Genomic DNA, 24,274 nt, shown 5'->3' on the forward strand with positions numbered 1-24,274 from the left:
AGGAGAGGAGGACAAACAGACTCCCTGCTGAGTGTGGAGCCAGATGTGGGGCTCGATCTCATGACCTGAGCCAAAATCAAGAGTTGGATGCTTAACCAGCTGAGCCACCCAGACACCCCAGAACATGTGACTTTTGATTTAAGGATCATGAGTTTAAGCCCCATGTTGGGTATGGAGCGTACTTAAAAAAAAAAAAAAATATATATATATATATATATATATATAAAATATTTAAATACTTCCATTTCAACTTACAAGTAGCCATTGCTCTAACCCCTGGTGCACTCCCTTGAGTGTCCCTTCTCTCTGCCCCCCGAGTGACACAAGAACTAAAGAGTTAACGTCTATCACAGGACGGGGGTCCTTCAGGATCCTGTTCTAGCTGAAAGGCTCATTAGTCAGTGCCCATGCCGAACCCATGCTGGGTTACATTTACTGAATACTGCCCCAACTAGACTCCACTGATTTGGAGGCTGACGGTACATGGGAAGTGAGAGAGAAGATGACAACAGTGTGTGCCTTCCAAATGGACCTCCGCTGAATAGCGCAACCAATGTTTCTTCAGCACTTCCTGTGCGTTGGGCACTATGCTAAGCGAAAGGGGCACAAAGACAGCAAGACTAAGTTCTTGCCACTGAGGAGCCTACAATGTTGTGCTCTCTCGGGCCACTTAGCCACTGGGAGGACGCCAATTCTGCCATATTAGGTTAGAGTGCTCAGTCCCTGAGCAGAAATGGGAGGAAATAGAAAAACGCCGACCTAATGACAAAGCATTGCTTAAGCCATCACCTTAACAAGCTCAAATCTCTCTACCTTCAGAACAGGGACTGCTGTAAAAGGCCTGGCAGCTAATTAAAACACGTGGTAAGTAAGCCAGGCAAGGAACACGCTGTCCTTGTACACAACGAATCAAGCAGTCTCCTTAGACACAAAAGGATGTATCCTTATCTATAGAGTGAATCAGTTACTTAACAATTCATGTTCTGTGTCCTAATTGCATTGGCGGTACTTTCTTTGAATATGGAGGAAAAAGAGATCTGGAAGAAAAGCCGGCTGGAAACATAGCATTTGTCTAAATAATAACAACAGTGTTTCTTAAAGATTTTTTTTACACTCAGGAATGCAATGCAATTGAGGAGATGCTTGAATTTTTGTTTGCCCAGTTATTGCGAAGCACAAATCTCTTGGAGGAAAAAAAAAATCAAATAGGACTAGCACTCATTGTCAGAGCCCAGAAAGCACCAGAAAGGAAAAGAAATCCCTTGATACCTTCATTCCCCCGAAGTCAATAAATCCCGATTGATCACATGTATTAAGCAAATAGGTATTAGCACCTGCTAGGTGTCAAGTGTAGTCCCTACTATTACCAAATTCCACCTTGCCCATCAAGGAAATCAATATGCAGAAATCTTTGGTGTAGAGCTCAGCTTTGCCTCTGTAGAAAAGTTAAAGAAATCCAATAGTTCCCACAGCAGAGGTAATACTTAAACAGGAACCAAATTTATATTGTGAGTAGGACATTATTGTGTATACCTTCAGATGGGACTTCTGAGAAAATGAACACAATCATAGCAGCGTGGTTATCTGTAGGACTTGATGATGCATTTGGGAACCCCCTACCTTGCAGCCTGTTCTGAAGCAGAAGAATCAGTCCCTATAAATTATCACAGGACAAAATGAGAATGTTACAATGGCAGCTGCTAGCATTAACTTCTAGTAGTATAGTGTTTTGCAACATGGGAAGAGGACACATCAAAAATCTTGGTGGGGAGGCAGGGGAAATAAAAGGAACATTTTCAAATTACACATCCCTTCTTCATAAGAGATTTTCATATGGAAATGGTTTAAAGCACAGGCCTTGGAGTCAGGCTGCCTACGTTCAAATTCTGGCTCTAATACTTATTAGTTGTGTGACCCTGGATAAAGTATGTAGCCACACTATAACTCACTTTGTGCATCTGTAAAATGGGAATGATGACACTTGTGGTAACTCTTCATTCATCTCTTTTGAAGATCAAATGAGTTAACATATACAAAGCACTTAGAAAAGGTCCCATTCTATTGCTGCCTCTTGTTGACCTGAGCCACCCATCCTAGGAAGTGCCCCAAGCCTCAGATCATGATAGAATCAAGAGGGGAAAGGAATCTTGGAGGCTCTCTGCCCTTATCCATTTTGGAATCCTCTCTCTGAAATCTTGGCCAAGTCCTCTGGCCCCTACTTGTACATACCCTCATGACAGGGTTTCCACCCTACAGTAAAACCTGTTCCATCTCTGGGCATTTGAAAGGTCTCCCTTGCTTCGAACAGGAGTCTGTTTCCCTGTTTCCTCTGGCTGTTGCTGTGTCTCATGGAATCGGAAATAACAAGATTATTAATATCCCATTCAATAACGAAGGACAGCTAAGGGTATACAATTAAGCTCATGGGCTCTAGAGGCAGATTGCACGGATTGAGCCTCAGCTTCCCCGTTTATTGGTTGTGTGACCTTGGGTAACTTAATCTTTCCATGGCGTAGAGTCCTCATCTGCAAAATGGGCATACTAATACTACCAGTCTCATAGGGTTGGTGTGAGGATTAAATGAGTTCCTATACTTAACGAGCCCAATACACAAGACTCAATGAATGTCATCAAGAACTGATGCTGTTGATATCCCTCTTGGGAACTTGCTTCTTCAGGCTAAACTTTCTTATTTCCTTGGTTTGTTCCTAACACAATTCTCAACACCCCTCCGCCCTCTCCCCAGACTGAGCTCCAACAGCCTGTATTCAACTACATCCCCGGTATGGAGTCCAGGACTCTGGTGGGTTCCGGTCCACAAAAACCAGGGTAGACCACCCTCTCCACTGATTGATTGTTTGTTCATCCACTGACTCATTCACACATGATTTTAAGCATCTGTATTTTTATAAATAGCTCCCAAGGGAGAATTGGCATTGTTAGTGCACACATCACACTCTTGACTTACACTGAACTCACAGTGGACTAGACCAGGGGTCAGCAAACTTTTGTGTAAAGAGCCAGATGGCAAATATTGTTGACTTTGTAGTCTATACAATCTCTGTTGCAACTACTCAATTCTGCTGTTGTAGCATGAAAGCAGCTATAGACAATATGTAAAACTTTATTTACAGAAACAGGCAACTAGCTCAATTTGGTTAATGAGCCATAGTTTGCCAACTTCTGAACTAAAACACATAATATAAATAAGTCTTTTTCACCATGTGATCCAGCAATTCCATTTTTGGTTATTCACTCAAAGAAAATAAAATCTCTATCTTGAACAGATATCTGCATGCCCATGTTCATTGCAGCATTATTTATAATACCCAAGACATAGAAACAACCTAAGTGTCCATTGATGGATGAATGGATAAAAAGAACGTGTTTTATTTGTATATATAAAATGGAAAATTCTCAGCCATAAAAAAGACATCTTGCTGTTTGTGACAACATGGATGGACACTGAGAGCATTACACTAAGTAAAATAAGTCAGAGAAAGACAACTACTGTGTGATCTCATTTATATGTGGAATAAAAAACAAAACAAAACAAAACTTCACAGGTATAGAAGATACACTGGTGGTTGCCAGAGGTGGGGGTTGGGAGTTGGCAAAATGGGTAAAGGAAGCCAAAGGCACAAATTTCCAGTTATAAGATAAATAAGTCCTGGAGAGGTAATATACAGTATGATGACTATAGTTAACAATAGTGTATTGTATATTTGAAAATTGTTAAGAGGGTAGATCTTAAAAGTTCTCATCATAAGAAAAAAATTTGTAACTGTGTGGTCAAAATGATGTTACCTAAACTTACTGTGGTCATAGATATTACCTAAACTTATCTTGATATATATATATCATTATGTTGTACACTTAAAACCAATATAATGTTGTATGTCAATATCTCAATAAAAACTTTTTTAAAAATTTTCCCCACCTCTCACCCCCTGCTCAGCTTGTTTTTATTGTTTTGTTTTGCTTTTTTAACGAGTGCAAGGCTTTCCATTTACCTCTATTCAGCTTTATTTTGTTGGACTTGGCCCATCATCTACCCTGCCAAGATCTGAGCACTGATTTTGCCACTGTCCAAAAGTAATCCCTATTTCTCTTAACTTTGTGCCTTCTGCCAATAATAAATAAGCCTTCTATATATTCATCCAAAGAATTGATTAAAGTTTTGAACTGGAAAGATCTGAGGACAGGGCTTTGACGCATGCAATAAGCAATCTCCCTCCTTGTTAATTCTGCTCTATTCTTCAGAATTCAGCCCAGTATCCGCTTTCAGGAAGCTATCCTGTCAACTCCCCTCTCTTCCGAAGCCTTCCTGCCCAGACCGAGGAGGATGCCTATATTAAGCCTGAGAAACAGAACCAACTATCTATCTATCGATCTATCTACCTATCTATCTATCATCTATCTTTGTATCATCTATCTATCTACCTGTCTAAGGAGATTTACTATAAGGAGTGGCTCACATGGTTATGGAGGCTCAGAAGTCCAAGATCTGCAGTCAACAAGCTTGAGATGCAGGAAAGTCAATGGTGGTGTTCCAGTCTGAGTCCAAAGGCCTGACAACAACCAGGACAGCCAATGAGGAAAGTTCCAACCCAAGTCTAAGTCCAAAGGCAGGAGGAGACTGATGTCCCAGCTCAAAGACAATCAGGCAAAGAGAGAATTCTCAGCCTTTTCTTCTATTCAGGCCTCAACAGATTGGATGAGGGCTACTCATACTGGGAGGGCCATCTGTTATACTTAGTCTAGAGATTCAATGATAATCTTATCCAGAGAGACCCTCATGGACAACATCTGGTGATCTGTGGTCCAGTCAAATTGATATATACAAGTAACCACGATGATGCCCTTTGAATTTGGCCCGTGAATACATACACATACTTCTACCACAGCACACTCACTGCTCTGTAAGTGTGTTTCCCCGACTAGACCCCATGTTCTGTCCCAGGGCATGGCACAGAGTCAGTGCTCAATGAATGTTGGCAGGATAGATGGATGGATGGATGGATGGATGAATGGATGGATGGATGGATGAATCAATGTGTGGCTTTGAGAACGTATCCTCCTTAGTTTCTTCCTTTCAACAAAAATCACTTCCTTCTTATTGTCTTCTTTTGAAAACCAGTAATATGGCAATTTTAGGCACCATAGAAAAGAGATTTTGAAAAAAGAATGTGAATATCTGTCATTCTCCCCAAATCATACCATTCCTTATGATGCCTTTGTATAAGAAAGCCGGAACACAGGTTCTTTGAAGAATACAAATTAATGTTTATAGATTACAAATAATATTAATAAATACTATCTGTGGCCCACAGAGTTCTTTTAGGTTTGGTTCCTGAGAGTCTCTGACAAAGCAACTCACATCCTCACCTTTGAAACCATTATCATTCTGTTCAATTACCAGAAAAATGCCTGTCTCGAAATCTAGTCTCATCCTGAGAATAAACAACAATAAAGACAGAGCTGCTATGATGTTGTCATTGATAATAAATTACTGAAAATTATTGACTATCTCATTCACACTGGTTATAGGGTAAAGCAATCCTTTACCCTGAAATACTCAGAGTGACCTGATTTCTCTTTGATTAGAAATTTGATAGGGAGTTTCCTCTGTCACTAACAGTTGAAAACTGAGAAAATCCTAAGACAAATCCTAAAATCTGGCCTTTGTTTCCCTAATGTAGTTCACTCAGCTCCTTTAAATCAGAGCAAGGGTTACAAACTGGTGGCTCCAGGGCCAAATCCGGGTAGCAGACATGTACAATGTTATCTTCTTTCCTCCCTCCCTTCCCCCTTCCCTTCCCTTTCCTTTTTTTGTTATAAAATTTGACTTTCTTTTAGCAGATCATGCACTCCCCCCAGTTCATCATGGTTTCTTCCATACCCATCGTCCCACACCGGTTAGCTTTATACATGTAAATTACCTTTCTAGCTCCTGCAGACATTTGAGGTGTAGACCCCTGCATTTGGAACATTGAGCAATTTACAAAAGGGAGGGATAATTATAATAGTTATTACTTCAGAGCATCTACTCTGGACGGGCACCGTGCTATATGCACTTTCCATATATCCTTCCACTTTACGAGGCTAAGAAAGATTAACCAGCCCAGAGCCACAGAGCCGATAAACAACCTGGTCCCCAGGCAGCCCTCTCCAGAGCAAAGCCACCACGGCACTCCATAAGAATGGACTCTATCCAGAAGCAGTCACAGCTGGTCCTGTGTATTCTTAAAATTTTCGGGAAATACTTACAGAGGCTTTAACCCAGCAGCAAATGGAAGTCCCCCACTTTGGCGTATTGATTTGTAGACCTTAAAAGTAAAACGGCCAGTAATTTTACCCGCAAAATGGGTTTATTCGGGGACAGCGGAGGAATTGCAATTCAGGAGAGGCAAGTTATAGCAAAAGCCATAGGCAAGCCCAACAAGAAAAGGAGAGGAACATCAGTTATAGAGAAAAAGGAGGAAGGTGAGAGGGGTTGTTTTGAGTGCAAGCCCATTGGAGGCAGGCAAGGGTTCAGGGTGGAGATGGTTTCTCACTGAATTGCTGGGCAAGGAAGGGACTCTCCCTTCCCCCTGCTGGAGTAGGAAAGCGGTCTCAGCTTGCAAGGTGAGTCATCTTCTGTCGAGCTCCGTATGGACAATGCTTCCTGTTGGGGTCTGGAATTGGTGTCCAAGTGGTAGTGCACGAGGGCTCCGCCTTCTGGCCTCCTGATTCCATTTTAGATGAGGTTTCCTTTTATTCATTTTCACGTTATTTTGAATTAACATTATTTGACAGTCAGTGGGAGAAGAACATTCTGATCCTCCTTTGTGCCCCTGAAAGCAGGAGATAAATCTCCCATGTGAAAGGGGTACCAGGAGGGTAGAAGGGATCCTTATCACGAAGAGGGAATTTAGGGCTGAGAAGTCAATATAAACAAAACTTGTTCTTTCTTCACCAATTTACTACCCCAAACCCAAACCCCTTTGTCTTGCTAATTCTTTACAAATGTACTGCTGCTCCATCTAAAAGGTATAAAAACTGCCTGCTGGGGTCACTTCTTTGAGTCTCATAATTTTATGGGGCTCCTTTAATGTATAAAATTAAATTAGTTTTTCTCCTGTTAATCCACCTTATGTCAATTTAATTATTTGGCCAGCCAAAAAGCCTAGAAGAAAGAAAAAATTCTCTGCACCTACAAAACTGTGACTGGGTCTGAAATCCAAAACCCAGAAAAAAAGAATAAACAGACAAGCCCCTGAACAAAACTGTAAAAGCTGCCCTAGATTTCAGGAAGAAAACCCTAAAACATATGAAAATGAGAGTGTTTCTGAGGCTATTTTTAAAGTAACTGATCCTGTGTGCATGTGTACATATGCTATACTTTATTTTGTTAAAAAAATGCTTTTGTTGGGGCGCCTGGGTGGCTCAGTCGGTGAAGAGTCTGCCTTCGGCTCAGGTCGTGATCCCTGGGTCCCAGGATGGAGCCCCATGTCAGGCTCCGTCAAATAAGTAAATGAATAAAATATTTAAAAAAAAAAAAAAGAAGGCCACCTTTCCTCGATTCGTGTTTCTCAGAACCATACGGAAATACAGTCCCTGCCCTCCCGGGGCTTAGAATCTAGAGGCGAGGTAACTTCTCTCCTTTTGAATCCCAATTTACCTAGAATTTCAAATATTTCTATCATTTCCAAGCCAGAAATGTTTTTCAGAACACGGAGATTTGTGTAGAACAGAGGGAAACTGCATCTTCTAAAAGTATCTAGATCCCAGGACCCTGTGGACTGAACTGTATTCCCTCAAAATGCATATGTTGAAGCGTATGTATGAGGCCTTGAAGGGGGATTAAATGAGGGCCGAAGGGTAGAGCCCTGACCCAGTGCAACTGGGGTCCTTACAAGAAGAGACGCCCGTGCTCTCGGCAGGCACTGAGGAAGGGCCCCGGGGGCACACAGCAAGAAGGCAGCCAGCCCTGTGCAAGCCAGCAGGAGGGCTCTCACCAGAACCCCACCATGATGCACCCTGAGCTCGGACCTCCAGCCTCCAGACTGCAAGAGAGAAACTTCTGTTGCTTCTAAGCTCCCTGGTCTGTAGTAATTTGTTATGGCAGCCCTAGCGAATGAATAAAGGTGGTCGTTTGTCATGTTTGGAGTCATCAGGGGCACAAAAGGATCCATGTGAAGATGGCATCTCTCCAAGTCTCCGTCTGGTCCAGGGCCTCATGGACATCTGGTATTTTGTCTGCTCTGCCTCCCTGACTTCCTTTGGGGGACACTTTTATCCCCAGTCTATAAAATTCACGTAGAACCGTCAGTCACAACTTGCTGCCCTGCACTGGCCACGGGCTCCCTCATCATCACACCCGAGCACCCCGACGATGGTGATGGTACCTGGCACACTGGCGGGCACGCGACACCAGCAGGACTCATCCGAGCCTTTCTCTACAGTTCTATTCAGTGCATACCATGCATATTTATTATTCACGGAGAGAACTTGCGTTTTCTGCTAGTCTCGCTGAGCTAGGATCATAAAAGCCCAGCAGAGTGTAGGAAGCCTGACTGTAGTAAGAGAGAATGAGGCTGACACACAGGGGAGAGCAAAAAAGAGAGCAAGTGAGTGTTAGTTCAATGCCTCATTCCAGCCACGAGTCAGCCCATGCCAGCCCGCAGTTGGATGAGCCCGTAGATTTCTTCTCATTAAGATTAAGCCAGCTTGAGTTTGAGTTCTGTCACGTGCACCCAAGAATCTGGATTTACGCAGAGGCTCACAAGTCTCTTTGTGTCCTTTGTTGACCAAATTTGGCCGGAACGGAACCGAGGCCCGGAGCTGTTTTCATCCTCCAAAATGGACGCTGCTGATCCTCTTCTCTTCAGACAACAGGAAGGGCAGGGCTTCTCATCCCCAAACTTCCCATGACCCAGACATATGCTTTCCCTGCTCGCTCCTCCAGGTTTTCCCAGCTAAAACTCTCAATTTTCTTATCTTTAAAATGGGAAGGGTCTCTGTGAAATAATTTCATGAAGTACTTCGCACACTGTTTGGCAGTAGTAGGTGCTTAGGGATATTAGCTCCTGTCATGGAAAATTTTCTGCATGGTGCCTGAGGCCCTCCCCTAGGCTTCCATATAAAAATCTTTTCCTTTTTCTTATGAAAAGCAGAAGCAATGAATAGATTGAGACCAATATCTATTGTTTTCGCAGTAAGATCTTAGTCCCCTCCTGGAGAAAGTCTGCCTCTCTACAAGGGAGGAGAACACACGTTCATGAATCCTCTGCTTAAAATCACACTCCAAAGAGAAATCATTCTTGCCGACCTTTCTTGTTTCAATTCAAGAATGGGCAGAAACGGTCTCTTCAGCGTCCAGTAAGGAGTGTTGAGAGGAAGTGTCACCACGCGCGCTCAATTTCTGTGCCGAGAAAACTAATGAAGAGGGTTCGCAAGGCTTCCTTCCCTGGCACAGTCACTTGGATGGGCTTGCAGACTCGGCCGGGTCCTGAGCAACGCTTCTGCTGTCCACCATCCCTGCCAAACGGGAGACACGACCCCTGGAGTGAGGATGACTTGCAAAACTGCACGAGCCCACATTCAGGCCGAAGGCAGGAGCAATGGGGTTCTTACCTGGATGGTGCGTCTGATGTGACAAGGGATGAGGGAGGTACTGGTCTCGGCCTCCTGGGATCCTGCAGTTTGCATCATTTGGGATCAAAAAGAGTTGCGATACAAACTGCCACACAGAGAGGAAGCTTCTGTCATCTGCTTTGTCTTGCTAAACAACCACCCAGAGCAGGGCAGTGCTCACACCAGCCTGGCAGGCCATTAACCCATCCCACTTATGGGCCTGCCTCAGCTCAGGCCTTCTCAGGGCCTTGCCTGCCACGGACAGATGTGAGGCACACTGCCCCTCAGGCAAAACCTCCCTCCACTCCTGACAGTAGCATCAGCCCATCTCAGCCTGGCCGTGAGACTTTCACTTCTTCTCCCTTCCGGCTCCACCAGCTATGGGAAATCAGCGCTGTACGTACCGGACATTGTACAAGGATTTATCTCATTCTGTCCCCACTCTGTGAAGTGGGTACCTGTCCCCATTACAGAGCAGAAGAAACTGAACCTCAGAGGGATTAAATAACCGGCTGATAAGTGGAAGAGCTTGCAGCTCTATGTGACTACAACACCCACATTCTTCCCCTGCAAGAGAAAGTTCCCACTTATGTATGTATGTATGTATTATTTAGTATTTTAAAAATTATTCTCTGTTTGAGCAGGCTCCATGCCCAGCGTGGGGCTTGAACTCACGACCCTGAGATCCGGAGCCACACGCTCTACTGACTGAACCAGCCAGGCACCCCGACAACTTCCACGTGTTGAAGACTCGTGTTCCTAGGGCCCAAGAAGAGGGGACTAGGCCAGCACAGTCTGACTCACTGTGTGGGCTTCGTCTCTCTCACTCTTAAATAGAAAGCTGCCTATCAGCACCCTTCGAAATCTCTACTCTCCCAGGACAGGAGAGGCCGTCTGTCCCCCACGCTTCCTCAGTTAACCTAAAGAGTGCCTGGCCCACCATTCCTCAGGCTTTGGAAGCTGCCCTCACTCTCATCTGTGCATCCACCGAACACTCAGACTTCTCCGTGCTCAGCAGGGCCTGCAGCCTTTCTCATCAGCCCTCGCTCGGCCTGGCCAGCGAATGGCCCAGCGAATGGCCCAGCTGGAGGGGCCCGCAGCCTCCTCAGGTTTCCTCACTTGAGCACCAGTTAGAAACCTGCCGTTGCCCATTCTGCCTGCCAGTCCATACAGATGCTACTCAGACGCCCACTTCCACGCCATGCTTCTTGAGAACCCCGGGGTTTACACGGTTTTGAAGAGTTTTCAGACAGCTATCACTCGAGCTTCCATTCTGCAGCTGGAATATCAGCCTGGAAGGACACAGAGAGTCAGGGTTGTCCTGTGGCGACTGCATGGATTTCGGCGACCTCAGCGGTTGCTAACAGGACGGGCATAAGGGCTCGAGCATTTGCTTCTTATTGGCGTAAGGCCCTTGCTCACACCACGTCCAGTCTCCCTAGTCAGGAACTGGAGACCGCCGTCTATGCGGGATTCTTTGCAGTGTTTTCATCTCATTTTATTATCCCAAAATGTCAGCCGACAGCCACGGAAATTTCCCACCAGAGTCCTTGGAGGTTGTTTGGAACTGAAATCACCACCACCATGGTCGGCTGAGCAGTAAGTGAAAAATAGCATTAGGTGTCGCATTAATATTTTAGGGAAGAAATGGTGCAAACCCGCACCAGCAGGTCTGTTGGCATGATCTCCAGCTTGAGCCACAAAGCCGCACAGAGACGACGGGAGGAAGGCCAGAGCCAGCTGTGGCCATCAGTTAGGGAGCTGAAATCGGAGAGGTGGGGAGAAAGAGTAATGGTGAAGGGGTCTCTGTTCATCAGCTGGGGCAGACTAGCGGGACGCGAGAAGGCAGGAGGGATGACATTTTTCAATGGATCCATTTTGAGAGAACCGCTGGGTGAAAAGCAGCACTTACTAGAAACCACAGCCAAAGCCTTAAGAAAAAATAAGATATTGTGGAAGAATGATGAGCGATAAGGCAACTGGACAAAAGCAGGTTACAAAACTGAATGTACGATATTGTCCAATTTTTGAGGACTGTATGAGAGAAAAAGAGAGCACAGGTGTGAGTGAGTGGCAGGATTCTTATGCCTGATTTTGCAATAGAATGTTCTGGAATTTTTTTTTTTTTTTTTTAACTACAGATCCCTCGCCCCTGCCCCTAGAGGTTCTGATTTATTAGATTTGGTTTGGGGCCCAGGTATCTGTATTTTTAAATCTTCCCAGGTGGTTCTGATGCACTGTCAGAACTGAGACCACTAATATATACAGAGGGAAAAAAAAAAAGACCAGAGATAGCCTTATGAAGGATTTCTGATTTAATTCTTTTCCTGTGGTTTTTCTATATGTTTACATATTCTATGAACATGCATCCTATCTACCTTCAGAAGAGGTTATTAATAAAAATTATAACTGAACTGGTAAGGAAGAATTGTCCCAGGCAACAATAATAATAATGACTAACATTTATTAAGTGCTTCCCGGGAGCCAGACACGGTTTTATTAATGCCATTTAGTCCTTAGAATAACTCTGTGATATCAGCACCAGCATATCAGGTATTTTAGAGATGAAGAAGGCAGAGGTTCTAAGCCAGCCAGCCAGAGACTGACAGACACAGTATGAACCCAGGGACTGTTACCTGACAGCCTGACGTTTACCCCCACGTGCTTCTTTGTTCCAGTTGGAAGAAGTCCTGTGCGGTCCAGATGCTCGCCTGGCACCAAGGGCTCTGCTCCAACCACACCCCCACCAGCGCTCCGGATCCTGGGCCTCCCCTGTGCCTGCCTCGAGCTTCCCAGGGGTCAGACTTGTGGGAAATGTCCTCTCTGCATCCCTCCAGAGACTCAGAGTTGGCTACTCGTCTGACAGGAAGAATTCTGTCCCCATGCAAGCTAGAGAGAGGGAAAAAGAAGAAATTAAACACCGCAGGATACTGGCTAGCTATTAAGGCGTGTCATAAGAATCCTTTGAAACAATTCTTAATTGGTTTTTTACTGAAGTGGAGAATGAAGTTCTGTGCGGTGCCCCAGGCCATTAGAGTGAGGCTAAGGATGTGAAATTCTCCAGGGTTTTCCCCTGGGGGTGAGGACAGAATCAGATTATTTCCCCATTTCACAGATGGTGGTGCCAAGTCATTAAGGACTTCCTGAAAGAGAGAAGAATGACTTGACGCCTTCAGCCAGAACCAAAAGTCTTTTGCCAGTCCAAAAGTGGTTTGTGGATTTTAAACATTTTAAAAAATCGGCAGGTATTTAAATTCATTGTCTTCATGGTAAGGCTGCCAGATAAAATACAGCATGCCCAGTTAGATTTGAATTTCAGATAACAAATAATTTTTGGTCAAAGATGTCCCAAATACTGCATGGAACATAATGATACTTAAATATTATTCACTGTTTATCTGAAATTCAAATTTAACTGGGAGGTCTGTATTTTTATTTGTTAAACATGCTCTATTTCATGGGAAACGATTTTATTTTCTCCTTGGGGATTGCTTTCCCTTCTGAGCATCATCGGCTCATTGATTTGAAGAAGTATAAACCAGAAAATGAATCCCAGCCCAACCTTTTGTGCCAAACACCCAGAGAGCCCCCTCCTTTGGTAACCAGTAAGTATTCCATATGCCAAGTGCACACATGCACGCTCCATGCACCAGCATTCACGTAAACTCACACACCTTCCAATACACTCGTGAACACACTTTTGCATATATGTATGCAAATGCATAATACAGGGTACAAATGGGCTTCTCTTACCATTCTAAAAGGCAAATCCCTCACTCTCTGTTCAGATTTTCATAGCTTTCTAAAAATATAATTATCCTTTTTGGTCAGTTCTTGCCTATTCAAGAAGAAAGTCGTATCTCCAGCTTGCTTTGCATGCCCAGCCACGCTAACCAGCTTCCCACCGAAAATGTTGGCAAGAAGACCTTATCTCTTGTAGTTCAGAAAATTCAAATTTTTCTTTTCTTGCTGTTGCATTAAATTGCTTCTTTTAGTATGAAGGGGATGACAATTATCTTGGGGTCAGATAATGACTGCAATTTAATAACAAGGAAAAATACAAAACTACAAATTGAAAGCTTGAGCCATTTAATAAGAACACTTGAAAATAAGAGAGAAGAAAATTTTAAAGTATTCTCAAGAAGCAATATGGCATAGTGGTCATATGAATAAATTCCTAGAGTCAGGCTGCTTGAGTTACTAGCCCGCCAAGTTACTTAACCTTGTCTGTGAAGTGGGAATAAAAACAATACCTGCCTCATGGGGTTGTTGTGATAATGAAGTAAGTATGTAAGAGATGTATGAAATAGTGCCTGGCACACAGTATTTACTATTATAATTACCTCTTATTTGCTAGACACAGGGGTAACCTCTTTAGACATAGAGTCCCATTTGATTGTCAAAATAAGCCTGTGAACTATGTGGACAGGAGGCAATGGAGGCTCAGAGAGGTTAAGAGACTTGTCCAAGGTCACACAGCTAACATGCAGCAAAACCAAGATTTAAGTACCAATCTCAGTATTAAGCCACTGTTCCCTCTCTCTCACTCTCTCTCTCTTTCTCTTTAAGCCACTGTTCTCTTGATTACCCAATGTTAAGATGATAACAGTTGGAAAGTACACAGGTGGCAAGGTGGTAGGTCTTCAGGGAGGGGACAGAATTCCCTCTATGGTCATTGCTTCCATAGAGTCGGGCAGGAGGGGTGTCAGGAGGAGTTTGGACTGGTGTATTTGGTAGAGGGGACAGGACCCTTGGTGTGGTTACAGACCTTACCAAGCATTTGCCAACCAGACCAGGACCGCCCTTTCTCGTGACCTCTCGAGGCAGATGCACAGGAGATGGAAAGCCCCGAGCCCGCACTCTGCCGGACCCGCCAGCACGAAGGCACTACAAGGCAGGGCTGTGTCCCAGAACTCCATCCTCAACTTTCTTCTCCATGTACGCACTGGCCCTGGCTAAGTCCATTCAGTCCCTTTAATACCATCTACAGGCTGATGACTCCCATATTTATGGCCCCACCCACCTCTTCCCTGAACTCAGACTCACAATTGCCTAATCAGCCGCTCCTTGGGTATCTAATAAAGATCCCAGGGGCACCTGGGTGGCTCAGTCGGCTGGGCAACAGACTCTTGATTTCGGCTCAGGTCATGATCTCAGGGTCATGGGATCAAGCCCCCAGTGGGTCGCCCCCCCTCAGCGGGGAGTCCACTTGAGATCTTCCCCTTCTGCCATTCCCCCCCCTTCTCAAATAAATAAATCTTAAAAAAAAAAATCTCAAACTTAGCAAGTCTCAAACAGGATTTTACCCAAAAAAAGGCTTCACCTCTAGTGCCCCAGGCTCAACATCGCTAACTCCATTCCTCCGGCTGTGCACACCTAAAGATTTGAAGTGGTCCTTCACTTCCCTCTTCCTTGTGCCTCTGATATCGAGGCCATCAGCTCCGTCCTCCTGCAATCCCATGGGTTCCACCTGCAAAACATACCCAGAATCTCCCCCCATCCCATCCCTACCAGCCCAGGTCCCTGCCAGCTTGCCCTCCCCGGGACCACCACAGTGGACCCCCAGCTGGTCTCCCTGCACCCCCTTACCCAGGAGTGATGTGTTCCGCACACAGAAGTTGGAGATCCCTCATTAAAACATCATGTGGATCACCTCACTCCTTTCTCAGATTCCCCCAAATCCTCCCATCTCCAGAAAAGTAAAGTCCTTACAATGACCTGAAGAGCCCGCCCTGAACTGAAGGCCTCCCCCAGCTCTCCCGGATCTCCCCTCCCACCACCGTCCCCAGCTCCGTGGGCTCTAGCCACAAGGCCACCAAGTCAGTCCTTGCCACACAGGCTCCTGCATTAGGGCCTTTGCACTGGCTCTTCTCTCTCCTGCACACACCCCACCGCAGTGTCCCTGTGACTCACTCCCTAATGTCCTTCAAATCTCCATACTGCCCAGTCTCACCCTGTCCGAGAGCACTACCCTGTCCACCTGCATAAAGCGGCCACACCCTCACCTGGGCACTTGCTCTCCCTTCACCCGACTCATTTTTTTCCCCACAGCATTTATCACCTATCAGTATCATATGTGATCTATTCATTTGTTTGCTTATTGTCTCCATCCTCTAGAAGGGAAGATCCATGTGGATAGAGATTTTGTCTGTTTAACTGACTGCTGTTTCCATATCCTCAGTGTCTAGAAGAACACATCCACACAGTAGGTACTCAATAAATAGTGAATGAGTGAATGGAGTGAGCCTTCTGGACATTCTGGTGCCTGCTGAACGTAACACTCCTGCTGACTGCCTCAACTTCCCTACCCTAAAATCAGGCTTTAAGAAGCCTCTCCATTCTGCATGCCTTTCTACCTCAGGAATCAAAATTCCAGGAGGATCCTGAACAAATCTTTTCTGGCTGGCTTGCTTTTGTGTCTTGTATTTCTGCTTGGTTCGGTTTGGCAGAAGAGGCTGGTGGGCAGAGGCACGTGCAAGTCTCCCCACGTGTCTCGGGCTCTCCGTGTGCTCTTGATGACAACGTGTCTGGGGACACCATTCTAAAGGCTCAAGTAGAGAGGAAAACGAATCCACCTACCCCAATGCCTACTTCCATGGAAACTCCGAGTGAGTTCAGAAGGCCAGGGCTCGCAATACTTTCGGCTTTTATTATATTCTCTTTAGTTCCAGGGATTGTGTTTGCAGGCACACGCCGGGAGGAGGGCTTTTGAATTGAATGTACCGAGAAGGAAGCTTTTCCAAAGCCCAAATTAATTATCTTGAGCAGCATCTAAACAATTATTATTATGTGATGCGTCTGCCTGTCAGACCCTTTGGCACATCCATTAGGAAGCCTCAAACCACGCCAAGTACTCAGCCTCTCAGCTGCAGAAATCCCTTCACCCTAAAATAATCAAGGTTATTAGAAAAAGGCTTTGCTGATTCAGCTGGGAGCCCTCATCCACTCCTCTGGCTTCTGCAGCATCTCCTAACAGCTCAAGTGTGGCCTACAGAAGCCTAGGATGAACACTGAACATTCCAAGGGTTGAACACATAACATCTAAACGTATATCCAGAGGCACCTGGGTGGCTCAGTCAGTTAAGCAGCTGCCTTCGGCTCAGGTGATTATCTCAGGGTCCTGGGATCAAGCCCTGAATCAGGCTCGGGGCGGGGTTGCCTGCTTCTCCCTCTCCTCCCCTCCCCTCTCATGCTCTCTCTTGCTCTAATAAATAAATACTTTTTAAAAAAGGATTCAGGTATATCTAATCATAGCTGATTAGTCATTTCTCCAGAATTATACTAGCAAAACTATCAGTAATGCCAGTCTGCCTATTAATGGGTCCCAGGTTCGAGGATGTACATCCCATTCTGGTAAAGAGGATGGCGCCCCCCCCCCGAGTTGCTTGAACTCTGTGCTTTTTTCTGACACTGCAATCGGACATGACCTCTTTAATATTTCTGAACATTCAGCCAGCACAGATTTCTAGGTCATCCTTTAAGTATATATATATGTATATGTACACCTTACTTTAATTTGTCATCCATTTCAGGATGCACCATTATTTTATGTAAAGCTAAGAAAGAGAATGATGCTGTCAATTAAATTAGAACAAGCCACTGATTATGTGTCCTGATCAGAGATGTTAAGTTGTAAAAAAAATTGTGAATTACGTACAGACTATTCATGTCAGTAGTTTGAAGCAATTTTAATAGAATTTTTAAATTATCACCTGTATGAAGTTATTTCTGTTTTAGACTCCAGCGAGCACACACTGGGTTCTCTAAGGCAGAGACGAGTTATGTCACGGCTCTCCTGCTCACTCCTCTTGCCACAGGCCAAGCCAGGTTCGGTGACCGCCTCCGCAGAGCACCCACGAGTAAGCCATGTGGCAGAATGGCTATCCTGCTGAGATCTCGAATTCACTCGTGCGCTCACCCGCTCTCTCGGAACTGCCTCTGAACTTCTGTTGTCAGTGGTAATCTTCTGGGTTTACCACTAATTTCTCACTTGCTGAATGAGAGGCTAGAATGAGATGGATTTGTAAGCTTTAACGTCCGGCTTTATACTAATTTACTTTGACTTTAAAAATGGTTAAGAGGCAGCTGGCAAACATGTAATGGGCAGGCTCTAACTTTTGTGAGCGCTCACTATGTGCGAGGCACGAGAACAATTGCTTTCCACACAGTGTGTCGTTTGATCGTGAGGCAGCTCCGTGAGGTAACGGGACTACGCCCATTCGACAGATGCAGAAGCGGCAAATACCTGCCAAGTAGGGTCTTTTTTTTTCTTCTGTTTCAGATTTATTGAGATACAGTTCACAAACCAGAGATCGCCTTTTTTTTTTTAAGATTATTTATTTATTTTATTTATTTATTAGAGAGTGAGCAGGAGAGAAACAGCATGAGAGGGGAGAGGGTCAGAGGGAGAAGCAGGCTCCCCGCTGAGCCGGGAGCCCAATGTGGGACTCGATCCCAGGACCCTGGGATCATGACCTGAGCCGAAGGCAGACGCTTAACCAACTGAGCCACCCAGGCGCCGACATCGCCCTTTAAAAGGAACATTGGATGGTTTTAATATATTCACAGTGCTGTGCAATCGGCACCACACTCAATTTTAGAATGTTTTCCTCACCCCCAAAGGAAACCCCGTATCCTTCAGGCGTCATTCCGCTTCAAGCCCCACTGTCCCAGCCCCTGGCAACCACTCGTCTACTTTATGTCTCTATAGAGTCGCCGATTCAGGACGCCTGTGAATGAAACCATACAGTATGGGCTCTTCCCAAGCGGGGTCCTGAGCCCAGCGTTGTGGACTGCAGTCCTACGTGCTCACCTACCTCGGTGCAGGGCGGAGGTGGGGTCGGAGACGACCCCCTGCTCAAGGCTAGGGGGAGAAACAGCTCCGAGCCAACAGCAGACGGTATGAGACCGTATACAAGCGCCATGCGGAGTCAGGAGGAGGCCAAAGTGTGCGGCCGCCCCGGCCGTACCGCGCTGCGCTGCGCGCACGCGGCTGGTGCAAAGCCCGCCTTCCGAGCAGCCAGCCGCCCCCTCACCCTTGCACACTCTGTAGCTCCCCTGGCGGCTCTCAAAGAGGGAACTTGCCGTGCCCTCTCCGGCCAGAGCGAGGGCAGCCTGTGGTCTTGTTTCTGCACGCAGCTTTCCTCAATCATCCACAGGCCGCAGCTGGGGCCTCTCCGGAGCCTCCTATAGCCTTGCTGGAAGTTTCAGTCTTTCTTTCAAGTCAAACGGCTGCAGATTCGCTTAGCCCGTCGCCCTGGCATGTGGAGAGACACAGGGCTCAGGGGCATCTGCACAGATGACTCTCTGCTGGCTATTCCCCATTTGTCCTGTACCCTCCTCTGCCTTCCTCTCTTGGCCCTGAGCCCCTGGAAGGCTCGCCTCTAGGGCTGCATCACCCAGACTCCCTTGCCCCTACTGCCACCCAGGGGGCTGCCTGCAAAAGGGAGGGCAGGAGAAGAGACAGGCTGGGGTCTTTGATCTCTGGCCCGTCTCTCTCCTTTTGGGGCTAGGGCCGGTAGCAGCTTCCTTCTGTTGCTAGCTTCTGGATGTCTCCTTATCTCTCGATGATTCCCTTTAAAGGTCCCTACTCTTCCCCAGACCTTTGAAAATAATCTCTCCATTAACTTCTTTTCGGTTAAGTTCTTCTGAGATGCCCTCTGTTTCTGCTAGGACTCTGACAGCTACGGTAGCCTTCAGAGACTAATGCCGAAAGGGGACAGGCAGAGCTTGCTAATCTGCCTGCCCCAATATCTACTTTTCTTCTGCCTTAATAAAGTAATACTTGGGGCGCCTGGGTGGCTTGGTCGGTTGGGCGTCTGCCTTCGGCTCGGGTCAGGATCCCAGGGTCCTGGGATGGAGCCCTGCGTCGGGCTCCCTGCTCAGTGGGGATCCCCTCCCTGCTTGTGCTCTGACTGTATCTCTGTTTCTCTCTCTCAAGTAAATAAATAAAATCTTAAAAAAAAAAAAAATAACACTTTATTTTTAGCTGGGCAGGTGGCTACCCTTAATAAAGACCTCTTTTCCCAGCCTCCTTGGCAATTAGCTGTGGCCATGTGACTTTAGTTCTGGTAAGATATAAGCAGAAGTGAAATACAGCAGCCTCTGGGAGACCTTAAAGAAACCTAGGTCATGTTATCTGGCCTTTTCTTCTGGGTTCCTTCCTCTGTCCTACTGCTTGGGACATGATTCTGATGGTTGGAGCTCCAGCAGCTGTCCTGGACCATGAGAATGAAGGTGCACCTTAGGGATGGTGGGCTGCAAAGCCTGAAGGAGCTTGGGCCCCTGCCTTTGTAGAGCCTCCACACCAGCCTGGACTGCCTGCTTCTGATCCTCTTTTATAAGCCACACTTGCTTAAGCCACTCTTATTTTTGACTGTGCAGCTGAATTCAATCCTAACTAAAACTGGTGCATTAAATTGGAAGACAAGTGGGGTTGAGCAGGAAGAACCCTAGACCTCGGAGCAGAAGATGCTGGTTCAAGCTGCGGCTCTTCCATTAAGGGCTGTGCAATGTTGGCCTTCCTGAGACTCAATTCCCTATCTGCTATGCTGGGGAAATAGTATCCACCTCACATAATCACTGAGAAAATGAAATAAGGTAACATTTGTTTCCCTGCCCAGCACATGGCAACCACGTGGTTTTTAGGGCATGGCTCTGGGGTTAGACTGGGAGGTGATATCCTGCCTCTACCACTTATTAGCTGTGTGCCTTTGGGAAAGTCATTTGACCTCTCTGAGCCTCCCCTCTCTCGTGTTTTTTTTTTTTTTTAAAGATTTTATTTATTTGACAGAGAGACACAGCGAGAGAGGGAACACAAGCAGAGGGAGTGGGAGAGGGAGAAGCTGAGCAGGGAGCCCGATGCGGGGCTCGATTCCAGGACCCTGGGATCATGACCTGAGCCGAAGGCAGATGTTTAACGACTGAGCCACCCAGGCGCCCCCCCCCCTCGTCTTTTAAAGTGCATGATAATAATACCTGTTTCATAGGACTTTGAGGATGAAATTAGAGAATGCATGTAATGCTCTTATTCTATGACCTAGTACCTACGTAGCACTCATTAAACAAAGAACTACTGTGTTATGATCATTATTATTTTCTAATCATTATTATTCTCTAATCACTTTTACATAATCTTGTGATGACTGTTTTCATTTTAAGTCTTGGGATCTCCTATTCCCATGACAAGAGCAATGTTTATACACCATTATAGCCTTCACTGTTCCTAGCTCTGTACCAGACCCAGAAGTACTCGGTCAAACAGAAGAGAAATCATCTTGGAGGATTCAGCTGAAGAGGCCCAGTTCTGGAGTGGGTTGAGATTCCCGTTCTTAGACAAAGCTAGATGTACCAAAGATGAAGGGTACGGGGTGTGGTAGAAGAAGAGGTTGAGAAGCTGGTGGGAGTTCAGAATTAGTAGGACATTATACGTTAAAGTTCTCTGTTGCAGACAACAGAATTCATTCCAGCTAGTTTAACCAGAAATAAATACGTGAAAGGAAGGAGAAAGCTCAGAGAATGTTCTAGAAGACCAGAGAACCAGGCTTGAATGCTACACAGTGAGAGTGCAGCCAGAAAAAAAAATGCCCTACTTCAACATGGAACTGTTTTAATGCACACCCCCAGAAGAACCAAATGCTTCTACTACAGAGCATAGCAGAGAATCTGCTCTCTTTCTCTGGGCTCAACCACCATCCTGCTTCTGTGCCTCATAGGTTGGCAGAAACTATGTCTCAGACCTCAATCTAAATGGAAGAGAGTCTAAGAATGTAGTTTTTAGCTTTCCTGAAAGAAAGGGGTTAGAATATGTTTGAGTGAGCCAACTCATAGTATCTGCTATGTGAATTTTAGAGCTTTCTATTTGCCTGTGGCTTTATTAAAATGACCTGCATCAGAAAGACTATGAGGTAGGGCACCTGAGTGGATCAGTCAGTTAAGCGTCTGACTCTTGATCTCAGCTCAGGCCTTGATCTCAGGGTCGTGAGTTCAAGCCCTGCATTGGGCTCCACACTGGGTCTGGAACCTACTTAAAAAAAAAAAAAAAAGACTATGAGGTATAGTGAAAAGATCATGGGCCATGATGCCAGATAAAATGTAGGTTCTTGGGCGCCTGGGTGGCTCAGTTGGTTAAGCAACTGCCTTCGGCTCAGGTCATGATCCTGGAGTCCCGGGATTGAGTCCCGCATCGGGCTCTCTGCTCAGCGGGGAGTCTGCTTCTCCCTCTGACCCTCCTCCCTCTCATTCTCTCTGTCTCAAATAAATAAATAAAATCTTTAAAAAAAAAGATTTAAAAAAATGTAGGTTCTTTTTTTCTTTGGACACACCAGATGTGTTCCTCCCTAGGGTCATTGCATTTGTTCTCTGTTAACTGGAAACTCACTGCCCCTCATGATTTATCCCTTCTGGTCATTCACGTTCCAGCATAAATGTCACCTCCTCAGAAAAGCCTACTTTGACCATCCTGCCTAGTGTGTCCCATCTGACCCAGCCTCCCATCATATCATCTTTTTTTAGCGCTTATCTGCCATTTTCTCATCCTCTGTTTTTGTTGTCATTGTTTATTTATGGTCTGTACTCCCCTCACCTCTAAATAGAATGGAAATTTTGTAAGAGTAGGGACTTAGTCTATCTTGTTCAAGCTGCATCCTTGCAGTCCAGAAGAGTGGCCAATATATGATGATGAGATCATTTATGATATGATTACCATGCCATCTATTGTTCAATCCTCATGAAGTGATAACTGTTATCATTGCCATTTTACAGATGAGAAAAGAGAAGCCCAGAGACTTGCCCAAGGTCAAACAGCAAGTAAATTGTGAGACTGTGATTCAAATTTTGGCAGCCTGGCTCTGGAGCCTGATGTCTTAATTGCTAAAGCATGATGAATACAGGGGAGCCTGGGTGGCTCAGTCAGTTAGGTGTCCTACTCTTGATTTTGGCTCGGGTTGTGATCTCAGGGTTGTGGGATTGAGCTCCGAGGTAGGCTCTGTGCTCATTGCGGAGTCTGCTTGGGATTCTCTCTCCCTCTCCCCCTGCCCCTCGCCCTGTTCCCATGCTCTAAATAAATAAATAAATAATCTTTAAAGCATGTCGAACATACAAGCTACTCAATAAATATTTTATGGATAAATGAATGAGCAGATATCTTTTAGTCATCTCATTGACACTCTGTTGTATTTAGTCATCTCATTGACACTCCGTTGGGCATCTGCCTTCGGCTCAGGTCATGGTCCCAGGGTCCTGGGATCGACCCCCGCATCAGGCTCTCTGCTCAGTGGGAAGCCTGCTTCTCCCTCTCCCACTCCCCTCGCTTGTGTTCCCTCTCTTGCTGTGTCTCTCGCTGTCAAATAAATAAATAAAAATCTTTAAAAAAAAGATTTTTATTTATTTATTTGAGAGACGGAGCAAGAGAAAGTGAACAAGCGGGGGGAGGGGCAGAGGGAGAGGGAGAAGCAGACTCCCCAATGAGCAGGGAGCACAACACAGGGTTCAATCTCAGGACCCTGAGATCATGATCTGAGCCGAAGGCAGATGCTTCACTAACTGAGCCTCCCAGGCACCCCTTCTCCCTTGGTTGAAATGCTGATATTCACCAGGCTTCCAACCTGTGCTTCTTAATACACATTCTCCTTGGGTTATATTATTCAGTGTCATGATTGAACGGCCATATTATATGCTGACAAGTCCCAGATCTACCATAAATGTCTAGTGCTGACTCTCCCAGAGTGATGGAATTAAACATGCATGGCTTCCTGGACATTACCACTTGAGCATCCTTTAGGCATCCCAAACTCAACAAACACAAAGTTGACTTAATCTGCTAGGTATCCAGTCAGGTTAATCCCATCCAGGCTGTGGAAAATGTGCCATTTTACCTTCTCCCCAAAATCTGCTTCTTTTCCTGTATGCCCCATCTCAGTCCATATCACTACCATTTACCCAGTAAGGCCAACAACTTGGCAGTCTTAGAATTTCCTCCCTCTCCTCATAGCCAATTTATGACCAAGTCCTATGGATTCGACCTCTTTTTTTTTTTTTTTAAAGATTTTATTTATTCATTTGACAGAGAGAGCTAGCAAGAGCAGGGACACAAGCAGGGGGAGTGGGAGAGGGAGAAGCAGGCTTCCCGCCGAGCAGGGAGCCCGATGAGGGACTCAATCCCAGGACCCTGGGATCATGACCTGAGCCGAAGGCAGACGCTCAACGACTGAACCACTCAGGCACCCCTGGATTCGACCTCTTAACAGTTTTCCAATCCATCCCTTCCTCTCTGTTCCTGCTTCAGCAGGACTTCTGAATCTCCTTCCAAGACTATATATTGTGATAGTGTCGTAACTACTCTACCCATGTCTGGTCACACGCCCTCAAATCCATTCTCTGAATACCGCCAGCATGAGCTAGCTACAATAGCATTTTTTTTTTAATTTTTTTATTCTTATGTTACAATAGCATTTCGTTTACTCTCTTCAGTGGCTCTGCCATTCATTGCCATGCTCAGATAAAGTTCCAGCTTAATAAAAATCAACCTTGATCTGGCCCTCTCCCACATCCCCAAAATCTACATCCGCCCCTCCCCCTCTCCCCCCCTTCACCATCACCTTATGCTTCAGAAGTGGCCAGGTCCCTGCCTTTCCCCAGCAAGGCCCACACAGAGCCC

General features: G+C 45.6%; 1 long non-coding RNA gene and 1 other non-coding gene across 3 annotated transcripts in view; both read right to left on the reverse strand.

Annotated features, from left to right (window-relative positions):
* Positions 1 to 5,880: 5,880 nt before the first annotated feature.
* The window catches only part of LOC145721872 (uncharacterized), a 29,280-nt gene continuing 10,886 nt past the window's right edge, over positions 5,881 to 24,274 (reverse strand). For both annotated transcript variants that reach the window (XR_014145859.1, XR_014145858.1), the window contains 3 exons: positions 17,331 to 17,623; positions 9,619 to 12,507; positions 5,881 to 9,522 (listed from right to left, as the gene is read on the reverse strand). This is a non-coding gene — a long non-coding RNA (uncharacterized LOC145721872). The remainder of the gene's footprint in view (positions 9,523 to 9,618; positions 12,508 to 17,330; positions 17,624 to 24,274) is intronic.
* TRNAR-CCG (transfer RNA arginine (anticodon CCG)) lies at positions 10,269 to 10,341 on the reverse strand. Its single transcript has one exon. It is a non-coding gene; the product is annotated as a tRNA-Arg (tRNA).

The sequence above is a fragment of the Leptonychotes weddellii genome, chromosome 5 (assembly GCF_054177405.1).
Source record: "Leptonychotes weddellii isolate Sample4059 chromosome 5, ASM5417740v2, whole genome shotgun sequence".
In the NCBI taxonomy this organism is placed as follows: Eukaryota; Metazoa; Chordata; class Mammalia; order Carnivora; family Phocidae; genus Leptonychotes; species Leptonychotes weddellii.